This window comes from Mesoplodon bidens, assembly GCF_964165515.1.
Source record: "Mesoplodon bidens genome assembly, chromosome: 1".
In the NCBI taxonomy this organism is placed as follows: domain Eukaryota; kingdom Metazoa; phylum Chordata; class Mammalia; order Artiodactyla; family Ziphiidae; genus Mesoplodon; species Mesoplodon bidens.
The window spans coordinates 67,009,092-67,027,691 of NC_138176.1; positions in this window are offsets into that span (position 1 = coordinate 67,009,092).

Consider the following 18,600-nt stretch of genomic DNA (forward strand, 5'->3'; position numbering starts at 1 on the left):
GACCCAGGGACTTTCATAAAATAATTTAGCATCCAGAACTTTCTGATGATGAGTGGTATAATAAAACCCCTGAAACTACCATGTTGACTTTAGGAAAGGCTAGAGAATAAAAAGAGAAAACATTCACATTTGTTTTCAGAACCTTTCACCTTGACTGTTTTTCCTTTCAAAATGAGCTTGGGCTTGATTTAGAAATGAACCACAAAGTCAGGTTAAGAAGAACATAATTTTGAATGCCATGTTATGGATTGTGCCAGCAACAGCACTTTTGTGGGCAAAGAACTTTTAGGTGCATAACTATAAAAAGATAAGCCCTGGTGCTAATCTAATGTCCTCCCCTCCTTGACAGATGCACTTTCATGAACCAAAGGTATTTACCTTCCTTTATTCTTTTTTTTTTTTTTTTCAGTACACGGGCCTCTCACTGTTTTGGCCTCTCCCATTGCGGAGCACAGGCTCTGGATGCACAGGCTCAGCGGCCATGGCTCACAGGCCCAGCCACTCCACGGCATGTGGGATCTTCCCAGACCAGGGCACGAACCCGTGTCCCCTGCATCGGCAGGTGGACTCTTAACTACTGTGCCACCAGGAAAGCCCTACCTTCCTTTATTCTTTAAGCACAGGAACAACAGAATAAAAATTCATGTCAAGTAACTCTCACTCTCAACCCATTTGGATAGGCTGTGGTTTGATGGAAGAGGTCAGCTGCTTTGTTTGAAGGTAACCCTGACCTTCTAGAAGGAATGGACATTGCTACACACACAGCACTAAGCACAAGTCATAGGTTAATGCAGGTTAAATTCTTTTCAATTATTGAGTACCAATTTTATTGCAGGTTTTTTTTCTTCATAGCTACTGCTTAGAGGTAAGTAATATAATCTGGAGTTTACAGATGAAGAAACAAACCCATAAAAGATAATTACCCAACACACTGCTGGCTTTCAGGTGACCTTATATGATTGTGTTTCTACATCTACTTATCTTTGAGGCTGGCTTGTAGTTGTGTATTCGTGATCTCTTTACTAACTTTTGATATCAGGGATATCCTAATTTAGAAAAATGAATTGGAAAATGACTTTTTGTGCTCTAAAACAATTTACATAGCATGAACCTACACATATCTCATTATATATTTCTAGAAATTGTGTAACATCTAACCTATTTAACTACCTATAGTCAGAACCTTTTTGAGAAGAACTGTTTGAATATCGATAACTGATTATTTTTTCCAAAACTTTGTCCTCTTCAGGGTTTTCACTACATGTTTATGAAGAAATTTATATTTTCCCTTAAAGTTATCAGTATGCCACTGGTATATTTTTAAATCCAATAGCAGAAACAGTAGTGCTTTTCTTTTTTTCTTTTTTCTTTTTGGTGTTTTCATAAATATATCCCTAAGAAATGCTGGGAAAGTGAATCACCTACTGATGGTTAGTTTTTCATGATTTGCTTTCCTTTATGTGAGCTCGAGTTAGGGATACAGGTAATGACCCAATAAGTATGTTATAAGTAAGAGACAAAAGGAGAATGATATTGTTATTTCATATTGACAGGAAAATCAAAACCAAAACATCCAGGACAAAATAATAAGGACTTGTAGACTTTCTTTTACAACTCTATAACCAAAAGTGTACATTATGTTCTTAACAAGGATGTTTAAAGAGACAATTTCAAAATCAGGTGAATAGAATAGTGGATGGAGTTAATTGTCATGGAGATATTTGTGTTACCCCAACAGTCATGTGGAATCATCATCTCAAATGTTATTGCTATGATGAACCAGGGTGATATGACAGAGAAAAGAGCCAGGTCCTACTTCAGAAGGCTTAAGAGAAGGTTTTTCAGAGGAGGTGAAATTAACATGAAGAAAAAAAGATGAGAGTCAACTATGTGAGGTCCAAAGGAAGAGCATTTCAAGCATATGAAACAACACACACAAGTCATTAGGTGACTCTCTTTCATTAGGTGAAAGAGAGTTTGACACATCCTAGGACTCTGCCCAGGTGTCCCAAGCTTTGGGAATGATGGAGACAGCAAGATGAGATGAAGCTGGTGTGATGGGCATAGTCAAAACTACAAAGACTTTATTTAGCAAGCTAAGTAATTTGTATTTTAACTTCGGTACAGTGAGAGATCACACATGATAAAGAAAGAACATGTAAACAGGAGAAATCGACATCATTTCTAAATGCTGATGTGGACCTTCAGGGGCCGCAACTAAAAAAAAAAAAGCGTGTTCCAACTGGAGTCTACACTTTTGAAATCCATCTTGTAACGTAAAGTAGAACACTATGCACTGTCCGTTTTGAAAGCAGCTGACTTTCTCCTTAGCTGTTCAACACATTCCTTTTTAGGAGTTGAATTTAACATGATGGCAGAATATGCTTTGGGATTTGTATGAGGGACTCATGAATAGACATGGTTTGTAGAGTGAGATGACAACTTATTGTTTTTTAGCGTTGATCAGAAATAACACTATGTTTATGTGATTTTTGCACTGCTGAAAAGTTTAAATGTAAGTCATCCTTTAATTCTTAAATTCTACCCTGGAGAGGTGGAGTTCATTAATACTTGAGAAGTAGAGTTGAAGCAATAGAAAAAAATACATAGAAATTTCTTATACACTCTGTCTACTGTCATCTTCCCAAGCTTACAATATTTTTTTGGCCTTAAAAAAATGAAATGGTGTGATAAAAGCAAACTGTTGTTTAGATTTTCAGTGGCCTTTTGGATTGAAAATTTTGTATTTTGTATTGATAAGAAGGGAATTGTTAATCTTAGATGTCTTTAAACAACTTGCTATGCAAGTTAAATACACTAATAGGAAAATAGATATTTTATCAATGATTATAAGAAATAATGCTAGCTCCAAAAGTGTTCCATTATAATCTGTATTTACCTACTTGAAAGCATCTCATTAGAGTGAGTTGTCATTTCCCACTCTATATGAGTTTTCTCTTGCCGCTGTAACAAAGTACCACACATTTAGTGGCTTAAAACAACAAAAATTTATTATTTTATGATTCTGGAAGTCAGAATTCTGAAATCAGTTTTACCTGTATAAAGGTAAAGTGTCGCCAAGGCTGGATTCTCAGGGGAAGACCTGTTTACATGCCTTTTTAACCTTCTAGTGGCTGAAAGCATGCCTTGGCTTGTGGTTCTTTCCTCCATCTTCAAAATCATCACTTTCATCTCTGCTTCCATCATCACCTTACCTTCTTTTCTGATGCTGACTCTTCCTCTGTCCCTCTTTTAAAGACAGTTATGATTTTATCACATCAACTCAGATCACCCAGGATGATCTCCTCATCTACAAAGTCCCTTTCCATATAAGGTAACATTCCCAGGTTCCAAGGATTAGGACATGGACATATTTGGGGTGTGGGGACAATTATCCACCCTACCTACCATACCCTGTAAGTCAAATTCATTCTTAGTTTTGTATTCTAGTTCACATAGCCAGTTGTCTATGAACCTCCCCCATTTGCTCATTTCCAGAATTTTTAGTGATCTTTCCTTCAAACAAGGCGGAGAACACCAAAATCATAGAACTTATCATGACACAATTTTCTTTCTCTCCATGAAATATTTGCGATCACCTAGGTCTTATTAGGATACTTACCTCAATTCCTGAAAAAAAGTAAATACTGAATACACATGACCAATGGCTGAGATAAAATGAAGCAATGTCTTCCTTAGTCTTCTGTTTGTGTGTTACTTCAAAAGACCCATGTTCCCAGAGTTTGTTGAGAGTATAAGCAGGAGTTTTGTAATCTTTAAAATTATAAAATTGCTATATATATATTTTTTTTCATAAAAAGCAGGCCACAGATCTAAATGACCTAGATTTCCTCAAGAACTTTCAAGCAGTCCATGATAACTTAAGAAAGGTCAGCTACCATCTGGAGGCTGGATAAAAGACTGAGCTGGTGCCACAGTGTTGATTGTGTTTGATAAGGACAGTGAGACGATGAGGGAAATAAATAAAAGTGTGTATTTGTCCTCTTCTTTTATCTCTGACACTTTGTAAAGCTGCCCTCATTCAAATTTAGTGACCTTGAGATTTTGAGCAGACAAAAATACACTTTATTATTTTAATCTATTTGACTAACACTTACTATTGCTTTAATAAAATCACAGTGTAGGTGTCCCTATTTTTTTCTCATACTTTCCAGAATGTCTCATGTACTTCTCCCAACTTTCCCAGTCCAACAATATTCATCTCCATTATTTCCTCATTTATTTCCTTCAGCCAATCTAGATGACTCTCTTTCCTCCATGTCAGGATGGACTCTGATTATATTTGGGTGACCAATATTGAAATTAGTCTAATACATTAACTGCTTGGTAGGGGTTTAGGTACCACAAGTTTTGCTGGTGAGAAGCTGAGCTCATGTTGAATGAAGCTGGGACAGCTGATGTGGCCAGGAGAAAGATGAGGTGATGTTCTACAACCTGTGGAAGCTTGGTAGGCTCTGCAAGGAGATGTAGAAGGCCAGAGAAAGAGAAGCATTGGATTCCTCAACACTGAGTTATGTAGACAAATAAGAAAAGAAGCACACTTTTTTCTAATATGCCAAGTGAGAGAGTCTACCAGCAACATGGATCAGAATTCAGGGTAATTACCTGATCAATTCTCATTTTGACCCTGTATCAGTGTTCTCTTATTTTTTTTCTGTCAGTGAACCTGTGATAACCTAGTTTACAGTCAAAGCCACTGAGACTCAGTGGATTTTAAGTAACTTACCTAAAAACACACAGTTAGTAGGCTGCAGAGTTAGGATTCAAAATCACCAATTTGGCATATCCAGTTCATACTGTATCTAGAATCACAGAGTTGCAAAGACAGGAACACGGCTCTCACTTTTGTCATGTACCATGTGGAAACTGCTAACAGCACAGCTAACCTGGAGGCATTGCAACTCTATCCAATGACAGAAGCAGTGCTCATGAAACCAGGCTGCCTTCACAAGGGTTAAAATGGTCAAGAAAGGTATGTTTGGTTTGGGGATAAATATGTGTTTGTGTCTGTGTGTGTGTGGGAGTGTGTATGTGTGTATAGTGAGTGTGTGTGTAGTGGAAAAACATTTGAGTAATTTGAGATTCAGGTAGACTTGTGTTCTGATCTCAGCTCGGACAGTTACAACATAGTGATCTTTTGAAAGATATTTAACCTTTCTAAACCCTAGTCTCTTCATTCATAAAATGGGGAAAAGGATAATTATAGTGCAAGTTAAATTAACTCTGACTCCAATCTGCCTAGTACAGACTCAATATAAATGCTCAATAAACATTATTGCTTATACTATTATTTTTGTTGGTATTATTATTATTACCATATACTACCTTTTCAAACTACAAATCAGAGCTTTGTAAAGTTCTTCGAGAACACACATCTTCTCTGCATTACTGCAGTAACTTTGCAGCATAGGGTCAGTAGATCTTGGCTATGAATTTTGTATCCTAAAGTCAAGCCTTATGATCAACAATGGAATATTTGGCAAACAAAGTCTTATAACATCAGAACTGAACTTTGAAAATATGGAAGAAATAGAGACAAAAGAGGTATAAATCATCAGAAATTTGTGTGAGAAATAGTTGAGAGAACTGGAGATATTTAAACCTGGAGAAGAAAACTGGCCTCAGAAAGTCATCCTAACAAAGAAGTATTTGACTTTTTTGATAGAGTCTCTACAGAGAAGATCTATAACCAATAGATGATTGTTACCGAGAGAGAGTTTGAAGTTAAAGAGCTACTGAAAGTTGGAATGGACTGTCTTGTGAGGTAATGAACTCCCTATCATTAGACTTCAGTGAAGCATCAATACTGAGATCAAGGACACAGTGTGGGTGACTTCCTAAGGGGTTTCAAATATTTCCTTTTGATTTCCTCTTCTTTCTTCACTATGTACATACTACCACTTGCTTGAGAGATCTCTTTTTTTCTCTTGGCCACATGAAATATAAAGGACCAGGGATTTTACAGAAACATTGGTGCCAACTCTTTTCCAGGCACAGTCACCAGGATGATGGCCCAGGTTGGAATTTGAGCCAAAAGACTTTGCTATTGTGAGTGTGCATTTTCTTAGAGTATCCATTCTCTGTTGCCTTTGCAAATGAAGAAAGGTGACAGTAGGAGGTGGACAGAGTGTTCAACTCATTTTTCTGAATGCATTAACGAAAACTATTTAGACTAACTTATCTTTATAGTCTTGCCCATCTCTTAGAGTCTCAAATTCTGCCCAAACTTTTAAAGTGAGACTTTCTACAATATATGCATTAATACATATATTTATGTATCTATCTTTATATTAATAAACCAGTTCTCAAGATATCCTTGAGCGATATGAAACCTACCATTAGCTCCTAGTGTCTTCAGTACATTTTATTACTTTGCTGAACTCTCAAAAGAGAAGGCGAGTGCCCCTCAATATCTGGGTCAATCTTGGTGCATATAGCCATCACAGTTAGGTCATGTTCTGAGCTAACAGCCTATGTGCAGTCTTTATGAAATTAGAGACTTAGGTGTGGATTCTTTTTCTCTGCTCCATTTTAAGCTCAGCCTCTCCTGCAAATGCATACTTCAATTGCATAGCCTCCTGTAAATAGTAGATTTTATCTATGTAGAACTCACACTTGATGATCTGTGACTACTGTGCTTTGCCACTCATAAAATACCCATCTTAATTAGTGAATTAGCAGACCATCAGTTTGATGCCAAAGATGTGAAACCTTGAGAATGCTCATTGCAGCTAATGAAAATATGTTTAGAAATCACTTCTCTAAATGAGTCACTAGCAAGAAATTGGATTATTATTGTAGACTGTATTTGGTTCTGAAAAAAATCAATCTTCCCTTCAGCCCTGTCATCTAGCAGCTCGTCAGCTATTTAAAGCATCACATAAGCTGCCTGCCTTTACCAATTCTTAGAAAATGGGGCATTTTCACAGTTTATCAAGTGACATTAGGGCCATTATTATACAGATTGATGCTTTTTTAAATATGATCGTTCTGTTCACTTTTAATCAGCATTGGTTAAAAAATACCTGCCTTTCTTGAAGGGTACAGATTCCAGGGGAGATGTAGCTAAAAATATTAGGCATCATACATTATTTCAAACATCTGTAAGTGTTTGTATTGCACATTATAAAAACCTTGATATAAAATGCCACAATTGAATGGGAAAGTATTAAAAATGTCAATGCTCATATTTCTGAAGACCAATTTACCATTTTTTGGTGGTTATTTTTTTTGAAGGTTGTAATGAGCCTGGTTCATTTTGCTTCCTACCATTTATCTTTTCAGTAGCAATGGAAATTTTCTCCCTTAGGCACAACATGCTATTCTTGTCTTAGACGATTAGGCAGAAATGAAAATCATAAAGGTGAGAGATTTTCCCACAAAAAAATATGATGCTCAGCACAGTAGCTTGCACAAGTTAGGCTTAGGAATTCCAACTGAACTCAAGGATGGCAATTTTGTGGTGTAGCAGAAACAAATAACAAAGCTTCCATTTCTTACTGCTCTGAGAGGTGTGTGGGAAGGCAAAGTTCAGACTTTGCCTCAGCCTTTCTCTGAATGTTCAATAAGCTGTCAAACGATAGTTTAACTCGAGAGTGTAAAGTGCCAATCTCAAGGGCATTGAGGCTAGAAAAACAGGAATGGAATAATTGTAGGCTATTACATTTAAACTGGAAGAAAAACTGTTTTTCAGTAATTATTCTTTGTTGAGGATTAGCATTTTTCTAGCAGATATGTCTGGAACAAAGAAAGCTCATGACTGTTATGCTTCCAGAAGTGAAGGTATTACTTGTGCTTTTGAGAAAGAAAATGTAAAGAATATGCATTGTGAAGCAGGCAAAACTGAGTTACTCATGCCTCTGCCACTCTCTACTAATGTGAGTGTACACAGGCTATTTAAATCCCTTCAGACTATTTCCTCACCTGCAGTGGAGTTATAGATTAGTTTGGACCCTATGAAACTGTTTGATTGTTTTTTTGTTTTGTTTTGTTTTGTTTTGTTTTGTTTTGTTTTTTGCAGTACGTGGGCCTCTCACTGTTGTGGCCTCTACCGTTGTGGAGCACAGGCTCCGGATGCGCAGGCTCAGTGGCCATGGCTCACGGGCACAGCCGCTCCGCAGCATGTGGGATCTTCCCGAACCGGGGCACGAACCCGCGTCCCCTGCATCGGCAGGCAGACTCTCAAACACTGTGCCACCAGGGAAGCCCTGTTTGACCATTTTTGACCAACCAAAATGGCAAATAGTTAGTTCACAGTGTTGCTGTGATAATCAATGAACAAAACAAAAGAAAACAAAACAAAACACACTCCCCCACAGTCTCACAAAGAGGTACAACAATCATTTCCCTTTCGTCTTAGATAATCAATCCTCAAAGCCTTCCAGATGCTGCCCTGGCAACAATTCCTTGCCAAGAATAAGAAAGAATCTCATTGGGGCTTCCCTGGTGGCGCAGTGGTTGAGAGTCCGCCTGCTGATGCAGGGAACACGGGTTCATGCCCCGGTCTGGGAAGACCCCACATGCCGCGGAGCAACTAGGCCCATGAGCCATGGCCACTGAGCCTGTGCATCCGGAGCCTGTGCTCCGCAACAGGAGAGGCCACAACAGTGAGAGGTCCGCGTACAGAAAAAACAAACAAACAAACAAAAAAATCTCATAATGATAAGTGTGATTGCTCTTATTAATCAATAACTGTGGATAAAACCTTGCATGCTGTATTTCATTTAATTAATTCTTAAGTATGTGATAGGTCTTATAATTGTTATTGTGAATTATGGATTCACAAACTGAGGTCATATATTAAGGTCTCAGGAGGGGTAAACTGGAGAATCCATGGCATAACCAACACACTTCCTGAGAGGTCAGGAGCCCACTTTCAATGTTATAGGTAGAGTTTCCTTGCTTTAGCCTCCTTTACAAGCCCTTCACATTTAATAATTACGCATAGTCACAAGATGTTTAGAATGTTTTAGGCATGTAATTTGGCTTCTGTAATTTCTGTAATTTGTAATTTGGCTTCCAGCCTTTTAACCTTTTAGCTATATGACCTCTAATATTAGACAATTCAATTTTCTTTAACTGATTTTTAGCTAGTATTTGTTCATTCCATAGTTAGCAGCCACTGTTCCAGGCCTTTACTCACGTTACCCCCTTTAATACCCATAACAATCCTGGTGGATGACGTTATGACTTTCATTCTGCAGAAGTGGAAACTTAAACACAGGGAGTCTACCTCACTTACTCAATATCATAAAACTAGAGAGCAGAGCCAGGATTTGAACCTGACAGTCTAATTTTAAGCCTCACACTCTTAACAATTATGCTATATTTAATCTATAATCTCTATATCCTCAATGTTAAAATGGTATTTAATGAGGATAAACATAAAAAACCCTGGGACGTGGTATGTTCAATAATTTTTTATTAATATTAATATTTATTATACTTTATTAGCCACTTTTTTACAAAACCTACAATGATCCTTGTTGTGGAAGTGTTATTGATCTGATTTCAGATGAAAAACTGAACCTTACCAAATTAGGTTGGTTTGTCCAAAATGACACATCAAAACATCCTGGAACCTCCAACTTCTGACTTTTAATCCATTGCTTTTCTCGATATTCACTCCTTCATTATATTTCACTGTAAATGTTTATAATTAATTTATAATTTTATCTATTACCAATTCAGTTTTACATTATAACTATTTAATTAATTTTTAGTTTCTTATACATAAATGTCATTGCTATATTCAGTTAATAACTTTATAGTTATAGCCTAAAGTATATATAATTATATTTATAGCTAAAGGTAGTACTTTTATGAAATGTATTAATAATTTTCTGACATCAACACTCAAGTTCTTTTTTATTTTGAAAAATTGAATGCATATTATATAACCTAGATGGGAGAAAAATATATATTTTTTTGTAATTAGAACAAGGAAGGGGAGACAACTGAGCACAGAAAACTTGGGTTTCTTCCCTAGAATAGGAATGTTTTTCTTTGTTCTTGGAATGGCTTTAACATGATGATTTCTCTGTATTTGCTGATTACCTACATGCAGTAAAATAGCTAAAAGCATAGTCTCCCTCCCTGAAACTCAGCTTCCATAATGTGCACATTGAGCAAGTCTAGTGGGTACACTGATGCACCACCCAGAAACTTCCTTCAAGAATGAGACACTCATTTAACCAGCTTCTGGGTGTATTGTGGCTCACAGCTATAGCTGAACTGATTTCCAAAAATTATCCTCAGCCAAAGAGAGCCACTTTACCTGATGTCACACCTCTTCCTGCAGGCAACCCACTCCAAAAACTGGTCAGTGAAAGGGTATAAAAGATTAACCCTGTGTCTGAAGATGGGGAAACTCTGAAGGGCTACACCAACTCTTGAGTTCTTGGTTGGTTCTAGAATTAGCTGAGGCCTCTGTTTATCTCTGAAAAGGAATAGGGTCTAGGGTATAAATTTTCCCTCTTCTCAATACTATGCCTTTCATTCCCCCACAGACCTGGATCCAGAGAATACCTCCCAGTAAAATCCCTGCACACAGATCTCTATGTCAGAGTATGTTTCCTGGAGAACTTGACTGAAAACACCCAGGTTTTGGAGAATGGAGACCTGCTTTGTTTCTTGCATTAAAGTGATCTGACACTAAAACATTTCAATAATTCCTAGATTTGGTTGGGGTTACACTCACTGTGATTAGGGCCCTCTGATTCTGACCATTGTCTATTACACCACGACCTTTCAATACCTTCAGCCTTGTTAGGTGGCATCACTGATCCATGACAACAAAACACAGTTCTTTTCAATTATTTTTGGCAATGTGTCTCTGTTCCTTATCTTTGAATCTGGTGTCAGAGCTTCATTCCATTAGTTGAATCTCCATCTTTGACCTCTGTCATATATGGTACTATTTCCAGTGTTCTTAACATTTGAATCTTGCATGCTGTACTTGATTTCTGGTTGTGTACACATTTCCAGGGACAAATAACTTATGTAGTTTTAGGTGAATTTTGTTCACTTTGTTTCCCCTTGAAATTAAAAGTTCAACACTTATGCCCAGTTAGAGATGAATTCAGTCACCTTTTGACTGTGTATATCCTCATACATCAGATACACTCTACTCTTTTGAACTCATTCATCACTCCCAAAATTGTGTTGCATGGAACTAGAATCTGGTCACTTTTTTTTTTATTGGAATAATTGCTTTACAATATTGTGTTAATTTCTGCTGTACAATGAAGTGAATCAGCTATATGTATACATATATCCCCTCCCTCTTGGATCTCCCTCTCCCCCACATCCCACCTGTCTAGGATATCACAGAACACCGAGCTGAGTTTCCTGTGCTATACAACTGGGTCCACTAGCTATCTATTTTACACATGGTAGCATATATATGTCAAACATAATCTCCCAGTTCATTCCACCCTCCCCTCCCCCACCACATCTACACTTCCTCCGTTTACATCTGCATCTCTATTCCTGCCTATCTTTAAAACGGGGTCTAGAAAGGTAATTTTATTTTTTAAAGATGTTTCTCAAAGAAAAAAAGACTTTAAAAAAGTCTTTTAGTAAAATTACCTTTCTAAACTCCCTTTTAAAGATTCACATATTTTTACATGTTAAAGGATCTCAAAATTTCTGCAATCAAGAAACCCTTTATGTTTATCTTCACCTATTTCCCACATCTGGGTTGACCACAGGATGTTTTCTGTTTCTCTGTTTTGTACAGTATCTGGCAACCTTTCACATATTTATAGTTTTACTTGGAACAAGTTTGGGGGAACACAAATCTAGTTTAACCTCTGACTCAGTTTAGGATTCCTTTCTATATCTGAGGGTGATTTTCTAACATGGGAGAGATTTATTACATTTGTATTTCACTTGACTTTTGATTTTCATTTCAGATATTTATTTATTTATTATATTTTTTAACATCTTTATTGGAGTATAATTGCTTTACAATGGTGTGTTAGTTTCTGCTTTATAACAAAGTGAATCAGTTATACATACACATATGTTCCCATAACTCTTCCCTCTTGTGTCTCCCTCCCTCCCACCTTCCTTATCCCACCCCTCTAGGTGGTCACAAACCACCTAGCTGATCTCCCTGTTCTATGCGACTGCTTCCCAGTAGCTATCTATTTTACATTTGGTAGTGTATATATGTCTGTGCCACTCTCTCACTTTGTCACAGCTTACCATTCCCCCTACCCAAATCCTCAACTCCATGCTCTAGTAGGTCTGTGTCTTTATTCCTGTCTTAACCCTAGGTACTTCATGACCTTTTCTTTTTTTTTTTCCTTAGATTCCATATATATGTGTTAGCAGACGGTATTTGTTTTTCTCTTTCTGACTTACTTCACTCTGTATGACAGACTCTAGGTCCATCCACCTCACTACAAATAACTCAATGTCATTTCTTTTTATGGCTGAGTAATATTCCATTGTATATATGTGCCACATCTTCTTTATTCATTCATCTGTTGATGGACACTTAGGTTGCTTCCATATCCTGGCTATTGTAAATAGATCTGCAATGAACATTTTGGTACATGACTCTTTTTGAATTATGGTATTCTCAGGGTATATGCCCAGTAGTGATGGGCATAAGACCTAAATAAACATTTCTCCAAAGAAAATATACAGATTGCCAGCAAACATATGAAAGAATGCTCAACATCATTAATCATTAGGGAAATGCAAATCAAAACTACAATGAGATATCATCTCACACCGGTCAGAATGGCCATCATCAAAATATCTAGAAACAATAAATGCTGGAGAGGGTGTGGAGAAAAGGGGACACTCTTGTACTCTTGGTGGGAATGTAAATTGATACAGCCACTATGGAGAACAGTATGGAGGTTCCTTAAAAATCTACAAATAGAACTACAATTTCAGATATTTAGGTTAACTTTATTTGCATATAGGTAGAGGGCATAAAAATGAATAAAAAGACAGTTATCATACTTCATATCTTCCCTGTGCTCCAGGAGAGAACAGCCCTAATTGAAGGGAATTTAATGAATAGGGACCAGGTTGGCCCTCTAACCTTGTCATGAATGTCTCCAGGGAATAAAAAGCATGCCTTTCATAAAGCAGACAATTTCACTGTTAGCCTATTCTAATTATTATAAATTATCTCCATTATAATTTCTATATACCTATCCCAGATTGGCCCTCTGGTGCAACATCATAAATTATATTATTATTATTATTTTTAAATAATGTCCCATCCCCCTCAGGCAATTGAAGACAACGAACTTACCCTATTTGAGACTTCTTGTCTCCAGACTAAACATAAATTATTTTAACATTTCACAGTTGTCATGTTTTACAGAATCCTTTTAAAATGTCTTCCTCACATGAGCATATGTTAGTTTACCACTAGAATTCATATCCCCAACTTTTAGCTACTTCTAGATACCATATTTCTGTAACAACATCCAGCCATTTGAACAGTCACTTGAAGGTGCACCAAATGAAACAGAATATTGCTTCCTTGTTGTTTCAGAGGAATGAGTGAATTCTATGTTTTCTTCAAGGTTTTTCTTTAAATAAAGGACTAGATGAGAAAATAGATTGGACTCCTATTTTTAGTCTTGACTGTGATTAAAAGACGTCCTGTGCTGTGATAGTCACATTCGTTGTGATTTACGCAACCAGCTGGCATATGTGTCATTTAAGAAATGGGAACAGAAGATTGGGGATTACTAAATAATATTAGATCCTCCCTGGGAAATGAAAAGACAACACCTATTTTACTTTACTTTCCCAACTTACAGAATTACTATAGTTTTTGCCAATATTTTATATTTTAAACTTCAAACAAATTAGCCATAGGCACAAAGCCACTTCACACAGATTTTCTTATTTAAACAAAATGTCATTGAGAGGAAATCACACTACTGAAAATCACTATTTTCTTAATGACTGAATGTGTTTAAGGTCCTGTATTAGGAGCAGATATATTTGATAATAAAAAGCATTGAATATGATTTATCAGTGTACATAAACGAATTGTACCAAATCATGTTTTCTACAAATGTCAAACTAGGGGAACAAGAAGACAAATCAGATAATAATTGAGAAGCATTAGACTAGTTAACAAAGCAAGATAATGAGATTCTGTATAATTATATTATCAATTTTCCTTTTAAATCAGTGTTTATCTCCTTTTTCTTAAAGAGAAACTTAAATGTAGGTTGTGGTGTTTAAATCTAATTTGTTAACCTATGTCTAATCTAGCGTGTAACTACTTTACTTGCTAACTGTGTGTTGGACAGCTCTTGTTGACTTCATTTAATTTTGTTTGGGAAGAAGGAGGAAATGACAGAGAAAAAGAATGGATGCTTTTATGATTACCTCTATGTATCTCATCCAAGCTGATATCATCACTTTGACCTACCCATTATCTGATTGAGTGAGGGTGAGGAGAAAATGTGCAATTCTATTTCTTCCTTAAGTATAAACATGAGGTTTGGTGGAAAGCTTAGGTTGGTTAAATCTGTTATCTTTGTTGGATATCCACAAATGCATTTGACACCTCAAGAATCTCAAGAACTTATTCAGATTCCTCAAAAGTTGAAAATCATAGTCAAATTAGACATGAGAATTCTGGCATTTAGGAGAGTTGAAGAGATAAACAGCAAATCTATGGGATAATCTTAGCTGCTCCTTTTCAAATGAAAAACAAATTCTAAACAATTAAAGAAATATACATATATAATGAGGGAAAATGTAAAAGAAAAATAGTAGTCATAATTTATAAATATTTTATAGACTTCTAACATTTAGAATGAAAAAAAAGAACTCTAGAAAATGAAGACAGATCCTCACTCATAAGCGTACTTTGAAACATTTTCAAACATTGTCAAGGACTTTTTTCCTCCATTGGAAACATAAATAATTACATATTTCCAAGAGTAAAAGGTAGATATGATGTATAATAGTTATTGACATCTCCTGCCTCTTCACCATACTCTTAATTTGGAATCACCAAAGCATTAAAAAACTTAGTTTTGATTGGTTTTACTTATTGTGTTTCAGTTTCCCCCTATGTTAAGAATTCAAAAACAAAATGAACAAAAGAAAAACCTGGCAAACCAGAATCCAAATGAGACCAAAAAAGCCAAAAAAAAAAAAAAAAAAGACAGATCACAAAGACCTCCCAATGCCTTCACATATTGTTGTATACTTTGTGTCCAGCAATAAAGCTAGTTGGGGTTGGAATTATTAATTTAACTTATTTAATTAACATTTATATAAAGAGTCTGCACTGAGCCAGTTACTGATTCAAATCCTTTACATATATTGACTCATATTTATTCCTTAAAATAACCTCAGGGATCAGATAATATTATTCTCATTTTTGAAGGAAGTTGATGCACAGAGAAGTCAAGTATCTGACTCAAGTTTGCACAGCTTGTAGGTATTGAAGTTAGCCTTCACCTTGGCTGTCAGACTCTGGACCCTCTTCTTTTTCACACTTTTGTGCTGCATGATTTCTCATAAAATATTGCTCAAGTATAGGCGATCATTCTTCTACTTCTTCTCTTACTGTTTAATAGTAAACTTTAATTTAAGTAAAATAAAATTTATAATTTTCCGTCTAGAACCTGGTACACAGAAGTAGTCAATAAATGTGAAGTATATTTCTTGTTTCCTATATTTCCTTTTTATAATTTTAAAAATGTCCTTGCATAAACCCAGGAAAACCTACTCTCAGTTAATAACTCAGGTTATTTAAATACTTATAGGGTCCTGATAAATATCATGAAAAAAACTTCATTATCTGTATATTTTGTAGATTAAAGTTTGTGGTAGAATATAGAAAATGTGTGAGTGTGATTTCAACAAGTGCAGTGTCACTTTATCTTTTAATAATCCCCATGTTTCCAGAGGTCTTGTCTTGGTAGGAGACAATTATGGGACATGAGGAAAGAAATATATATATATAATAATATATAATATATATGAATAAAATATAAATATAGATAAAGAATATATATGCATATATATTAAAATAGTATTAACATAAATGAGAACAATCCTTTCTTGTTGATGTTTTACTGGAGACATGGTAGGATCTAGAGTCTTTCCCATTAAAACGTAAAAACTACAGACTAGAGTCTGCCTCACCAGAATAGAGCAGATACAAGGAATGAAGAATATTTGGGGAGGAGAATAGTATAAGAGGTAAGAGAGAAGAGATTCTGAACACCCAACTAAGAGGGGCTCCATATGAATTGCAAGGTTTGCACCATATGCTAAACTCTGGGTACGATAGTGACCTTCTAATTCTGAGAGTGTTTTGAGAATGACTTGAGACTTCACAAACTTTCCACATGGTGTGAGAGAACTAAGGGATAGGTTTTCTTAAAGATAGCTTTAAGTACTGGGTTAAGGGGAAAATAGGTGCTTTTCAAAGGGCAGTTGCCATTATGTTTACCAAAATTTTACTGTAAAAGTCAAAACAATTCTTTTAAAAATAAAGAAGCTCAAATGCTCATGTAGCTCATTTATTCTCAACTATATAAATCCAGGAGCTCTAAGGTTTCCCATGGAGAATACTCAAGAGGCTAAGCTACCCTCTGGCCCCTGTTCACTCCCTTCCATAGATCTATAACAAATGTGCTTCTAAAGTCCTGGTTTACTTTAAAATTGAATGTCACCGGGAAGCACCACATTTTTAGTCTTCTTACTTGTACCCACTGACCTGAGATTGAATGACTAATGGTAGATTCACTTTGAAAGTGGTGGGTTTCCACTTGCAAGTTTGACATTTGGTACCCCCAGTGAAGATAATTAATCGAATCTCTTAATGCTGTAATTGAAATGTTAAAACATAATTGCCTATGTGATTATTCTTAGTCATTTTATTATCATTAGAGGAGGATAAAGCAGTATAATTCAATATCAAATATTATTCAATGACTGATCTGCACTTACTGTTAGTGCATCTGTTTTATAATAACTCAGGAGTTTTCATTTTGGCTGAGGACAAAGAACATGCTGATTCTGGGCACAGGAAGCATTTTAGAAGGCAGGAGTGTTGTCCCTGGTACCTATTATTTACCAGGCTTATGTCCCTCTCACTTACTCTCAACAATAGTTTCTACAATTGTTGGTCTTTACCCTGGAATACCTCCTGCAGCAGCATATGGGTGAGAGCAAATTGTTCCTTCTACAAAATTGTAAGTAGAGGTGATGAAGTCTTCAATCTTCTTTGTTTCATTTGTATATCCCTTTTCAGTCCTGGAGCACCTCTGTGGGTGCTCCTTTCTTCCTTGTAGTCTGTGAACCTTCCACTGCTCTGACACTTTGCTGTTCACCATTGACATATTACTTATTTCAGAATTTTCTATATTGGTTTATTTTATTTTAATTAATTTAATTTAAATTTAATTAAATAATCTCAATGAGATTAACTATGTGATATAACCTAAAGAGTTAACACATCATTATTCTGTTAATAAGTAACTGAAAATATTTTAAAAACAGGGAATTGACCTTATACTTCAGCAAATGACTAATTTCAGTGTCTTCTTAGCATTTCTGTCATTTAATCCTTTCTGATGGTACCCCAATCTTACCACAAGTCCTTCAGTTAAAAATCTTCAAAATCTTCTAGAGTTTTTTTTTTTTCTATTAACTTATTTAATAAGTCTTAATTCTAGGTTTACTATTCTAGCAATTGTTTGAAAGCCTAGATGTTTTTCACATTTAGTGACAAAAAGACTGTATACATAACAATTGATCAAAGATCAGTAAAATTGTCTGAAAAATATAACTAAACTTTCCTTACTTTGCCTAATTATGACATAGATATCTAACATAATATAAACAAGTATAACATTTTAGATTATTTTTAAATTTCAACATTAGAAAAATACAAGTTGAAAAGTTGAAATACTTACTTTGTATTTTTTTCCTAAATAGTTTATTCCTCCTTTGATTTGGAACTAAAAGTGTGACATATTTTCTTTTGCATCAAGATGTCAATGTCAGTTCTTTTATGTTTTGTTGAGATGTTCAGTACAAAATTTAGCCTTGAAATATTTATCTGGGAATGACATATATCTACTGATTTGTGTAATGGAAAAAAGCTATTCACATATAATATAAGTGTTTCTGAATATAGAGACTGTGTAAAGTGATATTTGATCAATAGTTTATTTACTAGTTGGGGTAACACTTTCAGATATATTTAAGGTTTGTGACAGCCCAAGTAGTCATAATTTTTGTTTCTAACCATCTTACACTGCAGTTTAACAGTTTTTTTTAGAACTCAGTCTTTGATCATCACTACCCAAGAAAATCAAATGGCAATATTAGTTCATTGTCATGAAACTGAAATTCAGAGAACATTTTTGGAAATCAATGTTCAGCTTCACAATTTTGAGTATATACTCAGGCTACTACTTTGACATTTGGAAATGATTTAAGCACACAAAACTGTGTCAGGAGATTTTTTTCTCTGGTGAATTTCTAAAGAACTCATTTTTCACTAGAAAAGAATAAAAAGTGCACTGATTTAATTCTTTCCAAATTCCCTTCACAAAGTTT